Below are 19,894 nucleotides of genomic sequence, written 5' to 3' on the forward strand. Positions count from 1 at the left end.
AAAAAAGTTTCCTGCTACTGTTTCCATGTGGCTTCCTGATGTTGTTCCCAAATCCCTGCCTGGGCAGCAGGGAAGTGGGATCGTGGGGAATACAGGGAGCTGGGAGGATGCAGCAGCCCGGGTACCCAGGGGTTAACAGCCCTCGCCAGTTGGGCAGCATCATAAATTGCAGCCGTTCCCCACCAAATTCATTCGCACTTTCTTTTCCTGGGGTTTGCCCTAGGAAGAGTGAAAAAAAAATTAAAATTAAAATTAAGAAAGGAGGAAAAAGAAGAGGAAGGGGGTGGAGGGGAAATAAATAATGGGCCTGGAAGGGGCTGGGGAAGGCTCTGGTTCCTCAATTAGCTGGGAATTGCCTTCGGAAGGCAGCGGCGTGTTCGAGCCTCTGGATTTGTGGAGCTCCCTCCAAGTGCCAAGTCTGGTTGTGCGGGACTTTGGAGGGGTAGGTGGAGGAATCCGAGCGGCTCCGCTCCCTTAACCCCTTCGCAGCCGAGCGGGTGGGGAGGGAGGGTTTGGGCAGAGGAGAGCTCGGGGGGGAGATTCCTGCAGCTGGGAATTCACGGCTGGAGCAGCGCCGGGAGGGGTGGGCTGGGCTGGTTCGGGGACACGCGGGGTTTTGGGGATGGGCTGAGAGTCAGGGGCTGTCCGTGATCCCTGTGCATGGAGGAGAAGCTCAGGGGTATCCATCAGCCTCGTGTCTGGAGAGGTTCTGGATTTTGGGGATGTGCAGAAAGTCAGGGGCTATCCATGATCCTGACGCCTGGAGGAGAAGTTCAGGGATTTTGGGAAGATGCAGAAGGTCAGAGGGTATTCATGATCCTTATGCCTGGAAGAGAAACTCTGGGATTTTGGGAAGATGCAGAAGGTCAGGGGCTATCCATGATCCTCGTATCAGGAGAAGCTCTGGATTTTGGGGATGTGCAGAAGATCAGGGGCTATCCATGATCCTCACCTGGAAGAGAAGCTGAGGGATTTTGGGAAGATGTAGATGCTCAGGGGTATCCATGATCCTCGTGTCTGGAGAGGTTCTGGATTTTGGGGATGAGCAGAAAGTCAGGGGCTATCCATGATCCTTATGCCTGAAGGAGAAGCTCAGGGATTTTAGGGATGAGCAGAAGGTCAGGGGGTATTCATGATCCTTATGCCTGGAGGAGAAGCTCAGGGATTTTGAGGATGAGCAGAAGATCAGGGGTGTTCATGATCCTCACACCTGGAGGAGAAGCTGAGGGATTTTGGGAAGGTGCAGAAGGTCAGGGGCTATCCATGATCCTCGTGTCTGGAGGAGAAGCTCAGGGATTTTGGGGATGAGCAGAGGATCAGGGGTGTCCATGATCCTCACACCTGGAGGAGAAGCTCAGGGGTATCCATGATCCTTGTGCATGGAGGAGAAGCTCTGGATTTTGGGAAGATGCAGAAGGTCAGGGGTAATCCATGATCCGTGTGCGTGGAGGAGAAGCTCAGGGGTATCCATGATCCTTGTGTCTGGAGGAGAAGTTCAGGGATTTTGGGGATGAGCAGAAGGTCAGAGGGTATTCAGGATCCTTATGCCTGGAAGAGAAGCTGAGGGATTTTGGTGATGTGCAGAAGCTCAGGGGTATCCATGATCCATGTGCATGGAGAAGAAGCTCAGGGATTTTGGGAAGATGCAGAAGCTCAGGGGTGTCCATGACCCCGGTGCCTGGGAGGGGGAGCTGGGGATTTTGCTGTCACATCCCAACCATTGGCAAATGTGGGACAATCCGGGCAGGAATTGCTTTGGGCACCAGTTGAAATTCCCACTCAGGCATGGGAAGGGCGGTCGCTGTCCCTCCCGAGGAAGGGCAGATGGAAAGGGGAGCTGGATGAGTCCTGCAGGGAATAGCCAGTGCTGTTCCCTGTCACTCAGCACCCCCTCGTGAGGATGTGGATATCCCGGGAATATCCCAAACACAGCAGGGATTGGTGCCTGTGCAGAGGGAACAGCCTGGCCACCAGACCCCACAGGGCTGTTTGGGGTTTCCCTCTGAATCCCAGCTGCTGGAATGTGGGAATTCCTACAACAATCGCTGCCAGGGCTGCGTGGGGTGATCCCGAGGCAGGATTCTGGGAAACACGGACAGCAGAATGGCTGGGACCTGGTTTGGATGGGGTGAGGGTTGCCTGGCGTGGGTAGGCACAGAGATTTTGGGGATTGGGGTGGGATGGCCCAGCCTCATCCCCAGTGGGTGCAGCTGTGAGGAGCAGGTGAGCAGCACTGACAGCAGCGAGCCATGGAGGGGCCCGGTGTGCTGGGCAGGGACACAGGGGACACAGGGGACACCAGGGAGCACAGGGGACACCAGGGAGCAGAGGGGACACCAGGGGACAGAGGGGACACAGGGAGCAGAGGGGACACCAGGGGACAGAGGGCACTTGGGGAGCAGAGGGCACACAGGGAGCAGAGGGGACACCAGGGAGCAGAGGGGACACAGAGAGCAAAGGGGACAGAGGGGGCACAGAGAGCAGAGGGCACACAGGGAACAGAGGGCACCCAGGGAGCAGAGGGGACACAGAGAGCAGAGGGGACAGAGGGGACGCAGGGGACAGAGGGCACTCGAGGAGCAGAGGGCACACAGGGAACAGAGGGGACCCAGGGAGCAGAGGGGACCCAGAGGGCAAAGGGGACACAGGGGACAGAGGGGACACAGAGAGCAAAGGGGACACAGGGGACACAGGGGACAGAGGGCACACAGTGGACAGAGGGCACCCAGGTGCAGTGCATGAGCCATGAGGGTATAAAAGTCAGGCTGAAGAACAAGCAGTGCAGATTCTTGCAGCTTTCTGATGTTGCTCTGCCTGGGCAGGCACCTGAGGCCTTCTGGAATTGCGTGGTGACACTCTGTGTGTCACAGCCATCTGGGCTGTGACACAGGCCAGGAGCCACCAGGGAAGGGTTTCCCTTTGGAGCATCTCCTGAGGGTACCAGGATCCGCTGCCTCAGACTTTGGAACAGAGAATTCACGGATCAAACCGCTGTGGAAGCGGCTGAACACAGATCCTGACGTATCCCAGGAGAGGATGGGCTGTTCATGTCCAAGAAAGCAATCTGGATTTATCCCAACTCCAGCTGCAAAGGGAATTTCCAGCCCAGAGCCTTGGGATGCAGTCAGTGATGAGCAGGGGAATGCCTGGGGCTGTTCCCACACCGTTCCCTGTGGGAGACACCGGGACAGACAAACCGATGTGGGATGAGCTCTGCTCTGTGAGGACACTCATCCCCCTTCTCCTGCTCCATAGGGATGGAGTCCAGCAGGGCCTGGCCCTGCCCCCTGTGTTTTCCTTTGGTTGGAATCTGTTTTCTTTGGGTGGAAGCGTTGGTTCCTGGTCAGCTGTGGGGAAGTGGGGTCGGGAATGTGGCACAGGGCTGGCAGGGCCATGGGCAGGTGTTTGCTCTGGCCTCCTCCAGCTGCTCCCATGCCAGCCCTCCCTGCATTCCCACCCACATTCCAGGCTGGCATGGGCCTGGCACCGGCTCCTGCCCCTCTCCTGCTGTTTTCCAGCCCTGTGTCCTGTGTGTGTCCCCAGCCAAGAGCAGCTCCTCGAGGGAGATCTTCTCCAGAGGCTCCTGGAAAATGCATCTCCAGTGTCCCCTTCAAAACCCAGCCTCTTTTTGGGTTGAATCTGCTGCTTTTCAGTCAAGGGGAGCTGACTGTCCCTCCTGCTTGGGAGGCAGGGATGGATCAGCTGGGAAGTTCTAACTGGAGTGGCCATGGCAGGGAAAAGGCTGGAGGGGAAACTGAGGCAGCACTGGTTCAGATCCAGATCTCCCATCCTTTCTCCATCTTTCCTGGGATCCTTTTGGCTTCCTGGCCCTTCAGCTCAACCTTGGCCAAGTGTCCTCAGGCTGGTGGCTGGGCCAGCTGTGCTTTTGGGTGTTTTTTCCTCGAAACCAGGGAATTTGGCTTCCCTGAGCTTTGCCAGAGTCTGTTCCTCACTCACCTGTTGGCGATGGACCAATGACAAACCCAGAGCGGGATTTCCCCTGAGATCCCAATTCCCAACTGCATTCCCAGGTTCACCAGGGGTTTATTCCGTGGATAAAATCCTTCTGAGCAGGTGTTGGTGGCTTTTTCTCCCTCTGAAATGGGGAAGTGTTTCCTGGACGTTTATTGTGCCCCACTGGAGGGATCAGCCAGGAACTGGGAGCAAGGAATTCTGAGCAAGGAATTTCCAGCAAGGAATTTCCAGCAAGGACTTGTGAGTAAGGAATTCTGAGAGAGGGATTGTGAGTAGGGAATTGCCAGCAAGAAATTCTGAACAAAGAATTTCCAGCAAGGAATTGTGAGTAGGGAATTCCAGTGAAGGAACTGTGAGTGATCCAGTTGGAAGCATGGAATTACGAGCAAGGAATTGTAAGGAATAGAGAGTGAGGTGGGTGTTCCATGGAGAATCCCTGGGGTGGGTTCAGCCTTTGGCATCAGGATTGGATCACCCCAACCCTGTATCCAGGGATTTTAGCCAGCCAGGGCTGTCCAGGGCACTGCTCCCACCCCATTTTGGGAGGAAAGCAGAGGATTTGATGCCTGGAGGAGCCCAGATGTGGCTGGGTGGGATTTGGGTCCTGCTGCTGTTGGGAACATCTGGCCTTGCCGCTGTGTCCCGGGGCGCTGGAAACGGTCACGTCCTGATTCCGGAGGAGCTGCCCGGATTTAGGATGAGGTTTTCAGGGCTGGGCCTGTCTGGGTCATTGTAAAACTCCTTTGTGCTTCGGGGCTGTGGCTGCCTGCCCTAAAATTCACCCCAAAAAGGCACCTTCTTCTTTTGGAGCTGCGTGGATGCAGCTGGACGCTGCAGAAATGACTCTGTGATGGAGTCATCCCTGAGTAATCGTCACTGGGATCCCTGGAGTAGTGGGAATGTGGGTTTGGGTCAGCTCCCAAATGAGTCCCACACCATGGAATGTGGGGCAGGCAGTAGCAGGGACAGAAGTGTCCCCCCATGGGTCTGTTTGGAACCTTTTTTGTTCATCATTCCATTGAAAAATCAGGATGCTGTTGTAGCAGCCCCACAGAGATTTGGGGGAAAGTCCCCCACAGCATCCCCCTGCCTGCCAGGCCTGGGAACTTCCCCAAAATCCAGCTTGGAGCATCTCCAGCATCCCGGGGAAGTCGTTCCCATCTGAGCCAGGTGTGATCACACCCTGGAAGGCACCTCGGGGTGGCACGGAGCAAGCAGGACAATCAGGAATGGCCTCTGCAGCCTTTGGGAATTGCTGTGCTGGGAATTCTGCACGTGCGGAGCCCTTCAGGGGACGAAGGAGGGGTGCCCAGAGCGTGCCCACAGCTCAGGGGTGATGCCAGCCTTGGGAATCCTCATCCAGCACCATCCCTGGGTCCTGCTCCATGGGGATGGAGGCTGCAAAGGCTGCAGGAGCTCTGGAGGAGAGCCTTGATCCAGATGCAGCAGGGAGCCACAGCTGAGTGCCCGGAATTCCGGCGTCTCCGTGCCCCCCTGGCACTCCACAAACCTTCCCCTGGGCTCCACCCAGGGGTGCTCCAGCAGCAGCTCCCAGGGGTGCTGGCCCAGCAGGGCTTGGTGTCCTGGGGAACACAGGATCTGCTCCAGAGCATCACCCAAACCCCTGCCCAGCTTGGTTCCTGTGCCAGGGGTGATGCCACCAGGGAAAATTCCCTGCACTGGTGAGAGGGTGCCAGCCATGGCCATGAGCCCACACTGCTTCTCCTGGATTCCAGCCCCAGATTTAAACCTCCAGCTGCTTTTTCAGCCCAGAAAATCCCAACTTTTCCTTCACTCCCAGCACCCTCAGCTCTGTCTGGGGCTGAACTTTTGCCCTGCAGACAGAGCTGGATTTAATTGTGCCCCATAAAGCGGCTCCAGCTCTTCCCTCCAGGAAGGTTCATGAGGAGGATGGAAAACAGGCCCTGAATGCCCTAAGAATTCACCTCTCTTCCCCCATCTTCCCTTCCATGAACTTTTAAGCTCATCCAAAAGGCTCCATACATTGATGGCGGGGTTGGGATGCTGCAGCTTTGCCAGGAGGGCAGGATTTCCGTGGAGTTCTAAGTGGAAGCAAATGGTTTTAAAGGAAATTAAATTTACAGCTCTATAAAAAAAAGGCATTTTATTGCTTTGCTTTGCCTGTCAGTCGGGAGAGGCAGGAGGTAAAGGAATGCTCAGAGGCTGGAGGCAAAGAGGAGCAAACCCATGGATCAGCAGGTGGATGGATTTGGGCCCTGGAAAATCCTGGATGCTTGGAAGTTTTGCTTAGGATGCTTCATGCTCTTAAATGTTGGCTGGGGATGCAGACACAGCAACGCCTCAGGGTTTATTTATGGGGGAAAATAGCAAATCCTTGGGATTTATTAATGAATCTCCTCCCGTGGTATGGATTAAGAGGAATCAAATGGTGGCACTGGATATCCATGGAAGGCAGCAGGAATGGAAGGGAAATTTGGTGACTTCATGTTCCAGGCAAGGAGGAGCCTGTGGGATCCGGCTGGATCCACGTCTGTGCCGTGTCCAAAGGAGCTGGGAAGATCCTGTGGGACAGGGGAAGGTGACAGCAAGTGACCTGAGCGTGGCATGGCCCCAGTGGCAAGCCCAGGGACTCCAGGGGCATCCCTGCTCCAGGATCCATGGATGCAGCTGGAGCAGGAGGAGCTGAAGGCACAGCTGGGCTCCTTTGGGGCTGCACATCCCTCACTGCCAGCTCCAGGAGCAGCTGGGTGGCATCTCCTGGGGACAGCAGGAGCAGCTGGGTGGCATCTCCCAGGATGGAGCAGGAGCAGCTGGGTGACATCTCCTGGGGCACAGCAGGAGCAGCTGGGTGACATCTCCTGGGTCACACAGCAGGAGCAGCTGGGTGACATCTCCTGGGTCACAGCAGGAGCAGCTGGGTGACATCTCCTGGGTCACACAGCAGGAGCAGCTGGGTGACATCTCCTGGGTCACAGCAGGAGCAGCTGGGTGACATCTCCTGGGGCTGTGGTGGCTGTGCCCAGCTGGAGGATCTGCCCCGGCTCGGGTGCTCCCAGCTGTGTCGAGGGAATCCTGTCAGTGTTGTTATAGCCATTGGTATTATTAATTGTATCCGTTTCCTTCTATTAGATATTATATATATTTAATTATATTATTATCTATATTATATATATTATTATCTATATTATATATATGTATAAACATCTATAATATAAATATATGCTATAATATAGAATATATAATATAATAATATAGAATATATAACATAACATAATAATATCATATTATATTATATATAATATAAATATATAATATATTTAGTTATATAATTAAATACATTATGTATATTAATTATATCCACATAAATTATTTGCAGGTTACTGGAGGTTTATAGATATATACAACTTAATTCTATTATATATTATATTCTATTATATATTTAATTATATAATTATCTATATATAATATATATGTATAATTATATATAATAGAAATTTATATAATAATATATAATAGATAATAGATAATAGATAATAGATAATAGATAATAGATAATATATATCTGTTTAATTATATAATTAATTTTATTTTATATATTAATTATATCCACATTAATTATATACTATTTGCTGGTTACTGGAGGTTTATATACATATATATATATATATGGGATAGTTAGGCCACAGCACCCCTGGCAGTGTCCCAGGCCAGGCTGGACAGGGCTTGGAGCAGCCTGGGGCAGTGGAAGGTGTCCCTGCCATGGAATGAGATGAGCTTTAAGGTCCCTTCCCTCCTGTGATTCCACGATGTTTATTAATATATATAAATATGGGTTTCCTTCTGGGGCTTTGTTGAGGGCAGATCACTGAAGCAAGGGAAGAGCTGTGTCTGGAGCTGCCTCAGGGGTTCATGTGCTGCTCTTCCTCCTCCTCCTCCTCCCGGGAGCTCCCGGAATCCTCTCCAGCCCCGCTGTCAGCTGTGAAAACAAGAGCAGCCCCTTCCTGCAGGGCCCCTGCCGCTCGGGGTGAGGAGATGAGGGGTCCTGGGACAGGAATGAGAAGACTGACTCGGAAGGCTGTGAGACTAAAACTCCGATTTATTCAAAATACACCACTCTTTTATACAGAGCTCCATGAAGACCAATTCATTTGGACCTGAAGTGAAAACAACTGACAGCATTGGTGTAGAGTGCTTGACACACTGTGATAGAACTTAACTATAAACAATGTGAAGAACAAGAGAGATAAATAATTATTTACATTCTTTTCCAACTCTTTCTCAGGCTTCTGCCTGGCTAGGAACTCTCAGTTTCTCTCTTTGACTGAATCTGAGACCCACAGGGTCGCAGCACTGGGAGCACTGGGAAGCTCAGCTTTGGCCACTGGAGGATGCCCGGCCTTGCTGGCAGCTCCAGAGATCAGAATGTGGGATTGGAGTGATGGAATGGCAGAGTTGAGTCACTGCATCCATGCATTTGGAGGACGCCCAAGTCCTGGTGGGAACACGAAGCTCCTCCCGTTTTTCTCCCCAAATCTGTTCCCGCGTTTTAAACCACAAATTTCAGGATCTCATCCTTGCTCTTGGCACTGCTGTCATCCCGGAGCCATCCTGCTGGAGATCCCAAATTCTGCCTGGGTTTGTCAGCAGCCAGGCTTCCAAAACGGGGAACGCGCTCCAGGCCTGCTCCTCCTTCTGCTCATCGATAAATCCATGGAAGCTTCTGGAAACCTCAGGAAGCTTTGCTCCATCTCAAACCCAGGGATGTGGCAGGATGCTCTGGCCAAGCCAGCGTGTCTGACACCTGCCTGTGTCCCACTGGGAACAACTGGGACACTTCCCCGTGGATCCCCATTTTCTCCACAGCCGGATTTGGTGGTGGCACCGTTCTGGTGTCCCCACTGTGACATCCACCCCTGTGCCACGGGATGCTCTGAGGATGAGTCAGGCTGTGAGGGGATGAAGCAGAGCCGAGCAGAGCTGTTCCCATTCCCGCCTGGCCTTGGGAAGCGGTGGATTTATGGGATATATCCATTATGGGGATATAAATCAGCAGCTCCCCACGCCTGCTGCTCATTCCCGCACACAGATCCACGGAAATCTCGGGGCTGACAGGGACAATCATTCCTGGCTGCTCCAGAGGCCTCTCCAGCAGGAGAAGGGGAGTCCCAGGGAGAGGGGAACATTTGTTCCTCCAAAAAACCTCCTTGCATGGAGCAGAGATGGATTTTGGCGGCTCCTTGCCCAGCTGAATGCTCTGGGTGCTCTGCCCTTGACCCGAGGGTCACTTTTGGGGACAAATCCGCTGTTCCCGATTCCCAAGGATGCCGTGGAGCTGAGATTCCCGGGAATGCCATGGAACTGCAATTCCCGGGAATGCCGTAGAACTGCAATTCCTGGGAATGCCGTGGAACTGCAATTCCTGAGGATGCCGTGAAGCTGAGATTCCCGAGGATGCCGTGGATCTGCAATTCCCGAAGATGCCGTGGAGCTGCAATTCCCGGGAATGCCATGGAGCTGCAATTCCCGAGGATGCTGTGGAGCTGCAATTCCCGAGGATGCAGTGGAACTGCGATTCCCGAGGATGCCGTGGAGCTGCGATTCCCGGGAATGCCATGGAGCTGCGATTCCGAGGATGCCGTGGAGCTGCGATTCCCGGGAATGCCATGGAGCTGCGATTCCGAGGATGCCATGGAGCTGCTATTCCCGGGAATGCCGTGGCTCTGCAATTCCCGGGAATGCCGTGGAGCTGCGATTCCTGGGAATGCCATGGAGCTGCAATTCCCGAGGATGCCGTGGAACTGCGATTCCCGGGAATGCCGTGGAACTGCAATTCCTAAGGATGCCGTGGAGCTGTGATTCCCGAGGATGCCGTGGAGCTGCGATTCCCAGGAATGCCATGGAGCTGCAATTCATGAGGATGCCGTGGAGCTGCAATTCCCGGGAATGCCGTGGAGCTGCGATTCCTGAGGATGCCATGGAGCTGCGATTCCCGAGGATGCCGTGGAACTGCAATTCCCGGGAATGCCGTGGAGCTGCAATTCCCGAGGATGCCATGGAGCTGAGATTCCTGGGGATGCCATGGATCTGCAATTCCTGAGGATGCCGTGGAGCTGCGATTCCTGAGGATGCCATGGAGCTGCGATTCCCGAGGATGCCGTGGAGCTGCAATTCCCAAGGATGCCGTGGAGCTGCAATTCCCGGGAATGCCGTGGATCTGCAATTCCCGGGAATACCGTGGAGCTGCAATTCCCGGGATTTCGCCGCTGCTCCCGGTGCTCAGCCTCTCGTTGGCAGCCGGAGCCGGACAGAGGAAAACAAAGCCCCGCAATTAAAGAGTCTCTTAATTGCAGCGCTACACGCGGCTCTTCCGCTGCTTTCTAAGTTTGGGGCCGTAATTACAGCAGCAGGGAAAGGCAGCAGCTGCGGCCCCGCCGCGCCAAGCCCTGCCTTCCAGGGATTCTTGGATTTGACCGGCTAAATCCTGGGCTGAAGCCTGGCATGGGATGAAAGGGAAAAGCAACCCCCAGGCTCTGCCTGGGCAGAGCCCTCGCAGCCCCCGCCGGGCTCCTGGGGCAGCGTTTGTTCCTCTTTTGCCTCTTTTTCCTCTTTTTAATGGGTTTTTTTTTTTTTTTTTGAAAACAGCTTAAAAAAAAAAAAAACGAACCAAAAAAAAACCCCAAAACAACCCGGCGAGGTCCTGTCCTGGTCAATCCTTGCAAGTCTCAGTTTGGAAGCAGCGGCCAGGAAGATTAAAGGGTGCCTGGAGAGCCGGGCTGGGTGTCAGGATGCTGCATGTGCTGGGGTGGGCACGGCCAGGAGGGAGTTGTCTCCTGCTGTCCATCCTGTCCCCAGCTCAGCGGGTTTTGGGGACAGCCCACGCTGGTGAAAATCCATTTCCCTCTGGCTTGTGGGGTTGGTTTATTTGGGATCATCCCGCAGCATCCACAAGCAGCTCTGGTTGCTCCAGAGGCAGTTTTGTGCCCGGAGGAGATGGGAAGTGTGGGCACAGCCGTGGCAGGCAGACACCCACACCCAGACTGGATGTTTTCCCTGGTTTTTCACCCCGTGGCTTTGAGGAATCCCGGGATGAAGGCCACTTTCTGTGGCAAAAGGAGGATGGCTTGGGAGCAGGGGAGAGGAGCTGAATCCAGGCTGTGTTTTGGGCTGGAGACGTGTCCCAGATCCCGAATGTTTTTCCATCCCACAGGCAGGTTTGTGTGGGATCACCTGGGCAGGAAGCAGAGGGGGAAAAGCGATACCCCATGGGGAGGCCTTTCTCCAACACCCCCTTCCCCAAAATCCAGCAGCAGCCTGGGTTTTAATGGAAGAAGCAGCTCCTGCTCCATGTGGGAAAATTATCACTTGCAACGTTTGGCTGGAAAAGGAGCAGCACAAATGAGAGATGCACAAAATCATTCCTTTTATCCCCATGCTGGGATGAAGATCCCACGTGACTTTTCCCTGAAAAAAAAGTATATTTCAGAGACTTTAAATCTCCAGAGCTTTAAATCTCCAGGTGAAGGGAAAAAAATGCTCTTGGTCTGTGAGTTCACTGGGAAAATATGTGGGGTTTGGTGGCAGTGCTGAAGGGCTGAGGGAAAGGAATCCTTTCGGGTGTCCATGGGATTAGGTATTGTCTGGGATTATTTCTGTGGGCAGGAAAAATGTTCCTGGGATGAGTGTGGCCCTTCAGACAGGGAGTGATGTCCTGACCCTCTTCCCTCTCCTCCCTGCCTTGGAGGGCTGGAGAGAAACCTTTAATGAGTGGTTTTCACCTTTTTTTTTAGTGTTGATTGTTTTTAATTGTCGCTGTTGGGAAGAATTCGGTTTTCCAGCCAGGATATAAAAATATCCCTTTTTCTGCAGACTCCCAGGGGGTTGGGTTGTTTCGTTCCTCCTTCAGTGGCTGAAGATGAGGAAAGGGATGAGTCACATGGATCCCATTCCCTGGTGGTGCTGCTCACCCCAGGCTGGGGGAAATTCCCAGATTCCCTCATTTCTCTGCTTTTCCCACTCAGCATCCCTCAGCAGCGGGATTCAGCTCTGTGGGAAGAGCAGCAGCATCCTTTCCTCAGACTTTTGAGGCAATGCTTTAAAACCTCCCTGTTCTGCCTGGAAACCACATCCCAAAGCAGGAGGGAAATTCCCAATCCTTGTTTTGCATCCCTACAGAGGGATGTCGACCTGGAGCAGTACCTGGAGCAACACAGCAGAAGCAGGCTTGGACTCCAAGAGCTTCTCCAGCTCATTCAGCAAAAGGAAAATGAAAATATTGACAGGATGCCGTTCTTCAACCCTCGGCTCATTTTTATTTTTGCCTGATGAAAGAAAAATCCAGCAGCGTGAGGAAGGGGATTTTGTCGCCTGGAGTGTCTCTGGAGAAAACATTCCTGGGAGCAAACAGAGCCTGGATTTGTCTGGGCCGTGAATATTGGCATTATTCGGCCGGGATGGGGCCTGGGGAAGCAGAAAAGCAGGAAAAGCAGCAGGAGAAGAAGCACAGAGAGGTTTCTCCAGGATGGTGGCTGGAGCACAGGGATGTGGCCATGTCCCACATCTGCCACCCAGCAGCTGGAGCAGCAGGAAAGGCTGGAAATCCCTGGGTGGAATGGTTTTCCATCCTGGCCCTTTGAAGTTCCAGGCATGTGCCAGAGCAAACCTGACCCAGGCTGGGGCTGGAGGGAGCCGGGAACACCGAGGGGGAAAAAAACGATGGGAAACACTCCGGGATTGAGCGCAGCTCATTCCACTCCAAACCCAGCAGGGTGTGCGAACCCATCCCGGTTTTCCACAGCTTTGGCACGGCTGGGTGAGGCTGGCAGCCCCCGGGGCCAGGCTGGCACTGCCCGGGGCTGCTCCCTGGATGCTGCAGCAGCAGCATCCTTGAAGTTGCCCATGAATGTGTCTCTGTTCCCCGGACTTTTTATAGCTCCGGGCGTTTTTCTTGGCCCCGGGCGCTGCTGCTCCCGTGGAGAACAGAGAGCATCGCTCAGCGCCGGCCAGCGGGGCTGCGGCAGGACGGCTTTTTGGGATTCTGCTTCCCAAAATTCAGTTTTCCCCCACTGTGGCTCTGCTCTGGCACTGGTTTGGTTTGTAGCTCAGATGCAGGAGGGTCCTGGTTTGATTATCCATCCGTTTCCTAAACTTTTCCCTGCGTGGCACATCCCTCCTGCCTTCCACTGGATTCCAGTGTGAGAAGTGATGGCAAACTTGGCCTTGGGCAGCAGCTCCAGCTGGAGGAAGCCAAACCAGGTCGTTCTCCATCCAAATCCCCACAGCTCCTCTCCCTTCTCCATCTCTGCAGCTCCCCCCGGGATGTGGTACCCACCGGAGTTAAAGCCAGTCCAGCAGGGACAGGCCGGGGTTAAACCTGGGTTAAACCTGGGTTTAAAACCAGCCCAGCAGGGGACAGGCCGGGGTTAAAACCCGGGTTAAACCTGGGTTTAAAGGCAGCCCAACAGGGGACAGGCCAGGGTTAAACCCGGGTTAAAGCCAGCCCAGCAGGGACAGGCCGGGGTTAAACCCGGGTTAAACCCGAGTTTAGAGCCAGCCCAGGAGGGGACAGGCCGGGGTTAAACCCGGGTTTAGAACCAGTCCAGCAGGGGACAGGCCGGGGTTAAACCCGGGTTAAACCTGGATTTAGAGCCAGCCCAGCAGGGGACTCCGGCTCTCCCCATCCCCATCCTCCTCCTCCTCCTCCTCCTCCTCCCCGAACCCCTCGCCCAAAGTTGGCACCGTTGGCGGCTCCTTTCAGACACCTTTGCTTCCCTCTGCAGGAAAACTCCATCAATTACAAGTTGGCCTCTCTGAATCCCGTTATCCCAAAAAACTGGACCCCAGCAGGGATGGAAGTGCTGCCGGGGAGGGGGGACCAAGTTCATGTCTGCACAACGTGGCCTGCCACAGCCACCGGCTACTTTTATCTCCATCACTTGACTATTATACTTAATCAGGAAAGGGGGGATATTATATTTGTATTTGAAATCCACTTTTCTTTTATAGAGAGCAAATTATAATCACTTTTAATTGAAAAAAAAAAAAAAAAAAAGCTGATAATATTCTGCACCAAATTTCTGGCAGAGAATAATTAACAGTGCAATAAATCCCCAAAGGAAATGCTCATTAATCTTGTCTTTCCGAAGCAAATTTCAGAGGAGAACTGATTGAAAACATTGCTAATAATTATAGGAAAGTTGACAGCTTAAAAGCCCCCAAATCTGGCAGCAGTCCCCTCCTATCAGATCCTGTGGGAACTGGTTCAGGCTGGACGGGACCATCCTGATTTTCTGGGGCAGCGCTGGGATGGACGGGAGGGATCTGAGGCGGCAGGATGGGCTCTGGATGGGCTCATCCCGGGATTCTGGGGTGACAGGGTCATCCCAACCAGTTGGGTGGCTGGGCTCAGAGCATCCATGCTGGGGCTGCTGGTCTGTGCCGTGATGGTCCTTGTGCTTCCAGTGGTTCTTGTGCCATCCGTGGTCCTTGTGCCACCTATGGATCGTGTTCTTCCCATTGTTCTTGTGCCATCCATGGTCCTTGTGCCACCTATGGATCGTGTTCTTCCCATTGTTCTTGTGCCATCCATGGTCCTTGTGCCATCCATGGTCCTTGTGCCACCTATGGATCGTGTTCTTCCCGTTGTTCTTGTGCCATCCGTGATCCTTGTGCCACCTATGGATCGTGTTCTTCCCATGATCCTTGTGCCATCTGTGGTCCTTGGATCTTGTTCTTCCCATGGTCCTTCTGCTTCCTGTGGTCCTTCTGCTTCCTGTGGTCCTTGTGCCATCCATGATCCTTGTGCCACTCGTGGATCTTGTGCTTCCCGTGGTCCTTGTGCCACCTATGGATCATGTTCTTCCCATTGTTCTTGTGTTTCCTGTGGTCCTTGTGCCATCCATGGTCCTTGTGCCAGCTATGGATTGTGTTTTTCCCATTGTTCTCGTGCTTCCCATGGTTTTTGTGCCATCCATGGTCCTTGTGCCACCTATGGATCGTGTTCTTCCCATGATCCTTGTGCCATCTGTGGTCCTTGGATCTTGTTCTTCCCATGGTCCTTCTGCTTCCTGTGGTCCTTGTGCCATCCATGGTCCTTGTGCCACCTATGGATTGTGTTCTTCCCATTGTTCTCATGCTTCCCATGGTCCTTGTGCCATTCATGGTCCTTGTGCCACCTATGGATCGTGTTCTTCCTATTATTCTCATGCTTCCCATGGTTTTTGTGCCATCCATGGTCCTTGTGCCATCCATGGTCCTTGTGCCATCCATGGTCCTTGTGCTATCCGTGATCTTTGTGCTTCCCGTGGTTCTTGTGACGCGTATGGATTTTGTTCTTCCCATTGTTCTCGTGCCATCTATGGTCCTTGGATTTTGTGCTTCCCGTGGCCCTTGTGTCATCCATGGTCCTTGTGCCACCTACGGATCTTGTTCTTCCCATTGTCCTTGTGCCATCTGTGGTCCTTGTGACACCCATGATCCTGGTGCCACCAAGAATCCTTGTGCTTCCCATGGTCCTTGTGACACTTATGGATCTTGTGCTTCCCGTGGTTTTGTGCTGCCTGTGGTCCTTGTTCTTCCCATGGTCCCTCCAAGCCCAGGTGAGATCCTGCCTCTCCATCAGCCCCATCCCAGCTGGATGGTCTCTGGGCCTCTGAATCCCTTCAGGAGGGAGCACCAGGATTTCCCTGTGCTGGCTCTGCTGATCCCTCTGTGTCCCTGGGACCTGCAGGGAAGTGACTCCCTCTGCCCCTCTCCCACTCCTGGGGCTCCCAGCAGCCAAAGGAATTTGTGGATTTGTGATCCCATTCACGCCCTGACCCCAGCTGAAGCTTGCAGTGTTTAATTGCAGGCAGCCAATTAATTTCTGCCAGTGATCTGTGTGTGTGTGTGTGTGTGCCCCAAGGCAGAACCCCTGAGGAGCGGGGTGCCAAAAGGACAGGGAGCTAAACGGGGCTGGGGTGAAAATCCCGGGATTTGCTCATGGCTCTCGGGTTTCCTGTCCCGGTTTGACCAGGGCTGGGGAGCTTGGAGCAGACCCAGGCTCTGCTGGGAGGAAGGAAATGTGAGACTAGCCTGGGAATGCTGTCATTGCCTGGGATTTTTGGCCTTTTTCTCCCTTTTTTGGGGGTCACGGGAGGGAAATGCGGAGCAGGGCTTGATCCTGGGATAGTGGGTGAGGGAATGTGGGATCACAGGACATTGGTCATGCCCTGGGGTGTGGATGGTCCTGGTGTGGCCTCTGAGCTCCCCTTCTCCCAAATCCATCCTTTATCCCCATCTCCAGCAGCACGGAATCACTTCTCCCCTCCTGCCAGCAGCTCCCCTCAGCATCCCCTGCATGGGGGACAAATTTTCCTCACATTTAAAACAAAAGTGAACCAGAGAGAGGAAAACCCTCCCTTTTGGCTTCAGCAATTCCCTCTTGGCTAAGGAATGTGCCCAAGTGAGGCAGCCCTGGGGATGGGGACATTTCCCATCAGGAATGTGTCATAGCTGTGCAAGGCCCAGGGAAAGGGAGCACTTCCAGCCCTGCCTCATTTCAGTTCTGGCCCTCAAAAACTGAGGGATGTGCTCATCTCAGAGCCAGGGCCCTTGTCCAAATAAGCAGGAAAATTTGGGAGAATCTCAGACAGAGGACGTGGTGCCTCCTGCTCTGGCTGTGCCCAGCAGGACGGGGGCTGATCACCAGGGATGAGCTGCTCCCAGAGCCCTGCACTGCCCCAGCACCCCGAGGGACACCAAACCCTCCAGCTTTATCAGGGAATCCTCGAATGGTTTGGCTTGGAATGGATCTTAAACCCGTCTCATTCCACCCCAGGGTGCTCCAAGCCCTGTCCAGCCCGGCCTTGGGCACTGCCAGGGATGCAGGGGCAGCCATGGCTGCTCTGGGAATTCCATCCCTGTCCCTCCCCGCCCTCCCAGCCAAGAATTCCTTCTCAACATCCCATCTAAACTTCCTCTTTTCCCGTTTCAAGCCATTCCCCATCCTGCCTCTCCATGAGGTAAAACTCCTTCATCACCCAGCCCGGTGTCTGAGGAGTTCATTTGCATTTTTTGGACATTTCTGCTGGGGTTCCCCGTGCTCCAGGCAGGTTCTGCCATCCCAGGGACCCCAGGGTCCCCTCCCAGCTGCTCTTTGTCACCCAGAGCCATCATTTCCATGAGGCAGCTGCTCTGCCCCCGGCTGCCCCTTTTATCTGGGCTCTGTTAAATGATCTCAAATATGTGCTATGATAAAGACAAACAAACACCCGCTCAATTTAGTCCACCCTAATGCCAGACTCTACTTTTACCCAAGTAATTAAGATTAATGCAGTTGATAATTTAGGAAGTATTCTTAAATGTACCCTTCTGGCAGCATCTAACATGTAATTTTACCTTCGAAGATTTATTGGAGCACTTAGGTAACAGATAGGTCCTTAGCAAACAGCAGCATTTAGAAGGAAAATGAAAGATTAATATTCCTTAAATAAATGGCAGAAGAAGTCAGGCTTTATTCCAGCCCCACAAAGATGCTGCTGTCAGCCCCAGCCCCGCTGCTGATCCCCAGGGAGATTAAACAGCGCAGCCTCGGGCTCGGGGTGGGGGGACTCGGGTGTCTCTGGGTTTTTGGGGATGCAGATGCTTATTTTGGGGATCTGGGAGCTGCCTCTGGCTGGGAAGCAGCACAGGAGGACGCAGCTCCTGCCTCTGCCCCTGCTGCCCCGGGGAGGACGTGTGGATCCAACCCGGATTTCTCCCACCTGGCAGCTCCCGGCACATCCCGGCTTGTCGGAACTCAAAATGTCCCTCAGACATTTTTGGAGGTTCCAGGCCTTGGTCAGAAGCATTTCAGACCCTGGCAAGCAGCTGAAAACAGCTGTGATTTTGGGTTTGAGCCATGGAATGAGTTACCAACTTTGAAGGTGGAATAAGCAGTCACAAAAGTTTAGATATTATAGTAGAAGTAATTACAAATTAGAGGGGAAAATTTTTTAGTGTTGTACAGGGGGGTTTTAACACCTGTACAGGGGGTTTTACTTTGTACATGGGGGTCAGGAGTTCTAAGATGGAGGAAAGTGGGCCTGATCCTGTTCTTCCTCCTTCTTCTTCCTTACCCCCATGTTCTTGGTGATGTTGGCACTCACAGATTGGTTTAGAGTAGAAAAGCACATTGTAACATAGGTAGTAGGTATTGGGGAAAATCTGTAAACATGGAACACGTAATATATCATATAAAAGATAGCAGCAGCCCTGGGCAGAGATAAAGAAGAAGACAGCAGGCAGTGAGGGTGTCAGCCTGAAACGTAAATTTAAGGAATTTAGAGATTTTAGAGGAGCTAAGGTTTTAGTTAGAAATAAGCCTTACTAGAGTTAATTAAATAATACTGATAAATAAGTAGGCCTTGATGAAGTTAGGAGTTAGTAGTTAACTAATAACTGATTGCTTGTCAGCACAATGTTTAGTTAGCTGGGTTTATAATGAAGAATATAAACTGACAAAGAGCTTTTAGGAACATGAGACAATTGTGGCCTCCTCTGTTCTGAAACCAACTGAAGACAAGGAATGGGAGTTCTACCAAGAGTTCATTTGTCATATTGGCATTGAAAAGGCAGAAAGGTCAGAACGAGGAAGACTTAATTTACTTCCTCATTTTGGGACCCCTCCCCATGAAAGGGACACTGACCCATTTCAAGGGACAAACCACACATGCTGAATGGCTTTTGAAATGAGGAATGGGATGTACCAAAATGATGAATATGCATTTGTATTTTGGATATTCAGTACTTGTATGGATAAAAGGGCTCTGTAATCACCTGGAAGGGGCAGTGTGGATTTGGGAGATCCCACACACAATAAACGCGCACTTTCTGACTTTATACTGTTAGAAAGTCCATCACAGTTGGATATCGGTACTAGATCAATATCCATATTATTTTAATAAATCAAGCCCACCCCGAGCCATCCATGCCGGGGTTGGGGTGGCCTCCAGCTGGGGCTGGGCTCTGTCTGGTGTCACCTCCTGACCCCCCAGCCCAGCCACCTCCTCCTGCCACATCCCTGACGTGCAACCTCCTCTGGAAGCGCCTCGGGGCTGGGAAGGGACTTTGGGCATGGAGCCGAGCCTGTGGCTGGTGCCAGCAGCTGGTGACACCCCCACATCCCGTGGGGTGTCCCGAGAGCTGCCAGGCTCAGTCTCTCCTCCTCCTCCTCCTGCTCTGTGACAAGTGAGGAAGGATTAGGACTCTGCAAAATCTGTACCCCCAGTGAAAGTCTGGAAATTCAGAGCTGCTCAGAGCCAGCAAATCAATTCTGGATCACTGTGAGCAGGAAAGAAACTTTCTGAACAACGTTCCAGCTTCCCTGGGCCAGAAAAACCCGCTGGAAACCACTTCTTGCACCAACACAGCCAGACCAGAAACATCCAGGAGCGTGTCCATGTGTCCCTTTGTACCTGTGTGTGTCCCTCTGTGTGTCTGTGTCCCCAAAAACTTTCCAGCCTCTCTTCCAAGGTCCTTTTGAAGCTCTCAGTGCCACGATATGGCTCCTTCCCTCTGTGGGAAAGATCCCCCAGGTTTTCTGTCCCTTTGGAGCAGCTGCAGTGCCCAGGCCCAGCTGCCCTCCCTGGGGACGAACAGGGTCCTGGAAGGTGTCCCCTGCCCCTGGGTGTGATGCTCCCACTGCTGCCCCGTGTCCTGGCAGGAGGCAGAGCCCTGATCCTGCTTTTCTCTCTCTGCCCAGGGTGGGTGTGATGTGCCAGGATGTGATCCAAGTTTTCCTCTTCTAGCAGGGGTCAACTCCAGGCTGGAGCTGGGGCTGGCAAGGAGGGAACAGCGAGCCCTTAAAATCCCCATCTTGACCCAAATTTGGGGAAAAGCTCCCTCTGGGGGGCAGGGAGGCTTGGGAATGGCAGGGCCAGGATCAGCTGGGAGGGGTTGGCAGCTCCCTGTGCCCAGAGTG

Source organism: Taeniopygia guttata, chromosome 11 (genome assembly GCF_048771995.1).
Source record: "Taeniopygia guttata chromosome 11, bTaeGut7.mat, whole genome shotgun sequence".
Classification (NCBI taxonomy): Eukaryota; Metazoa; Chordata; class Aves; order Passeriformes; family Estrildidae; genus Taeniopygia; species Taeniopygia guttata.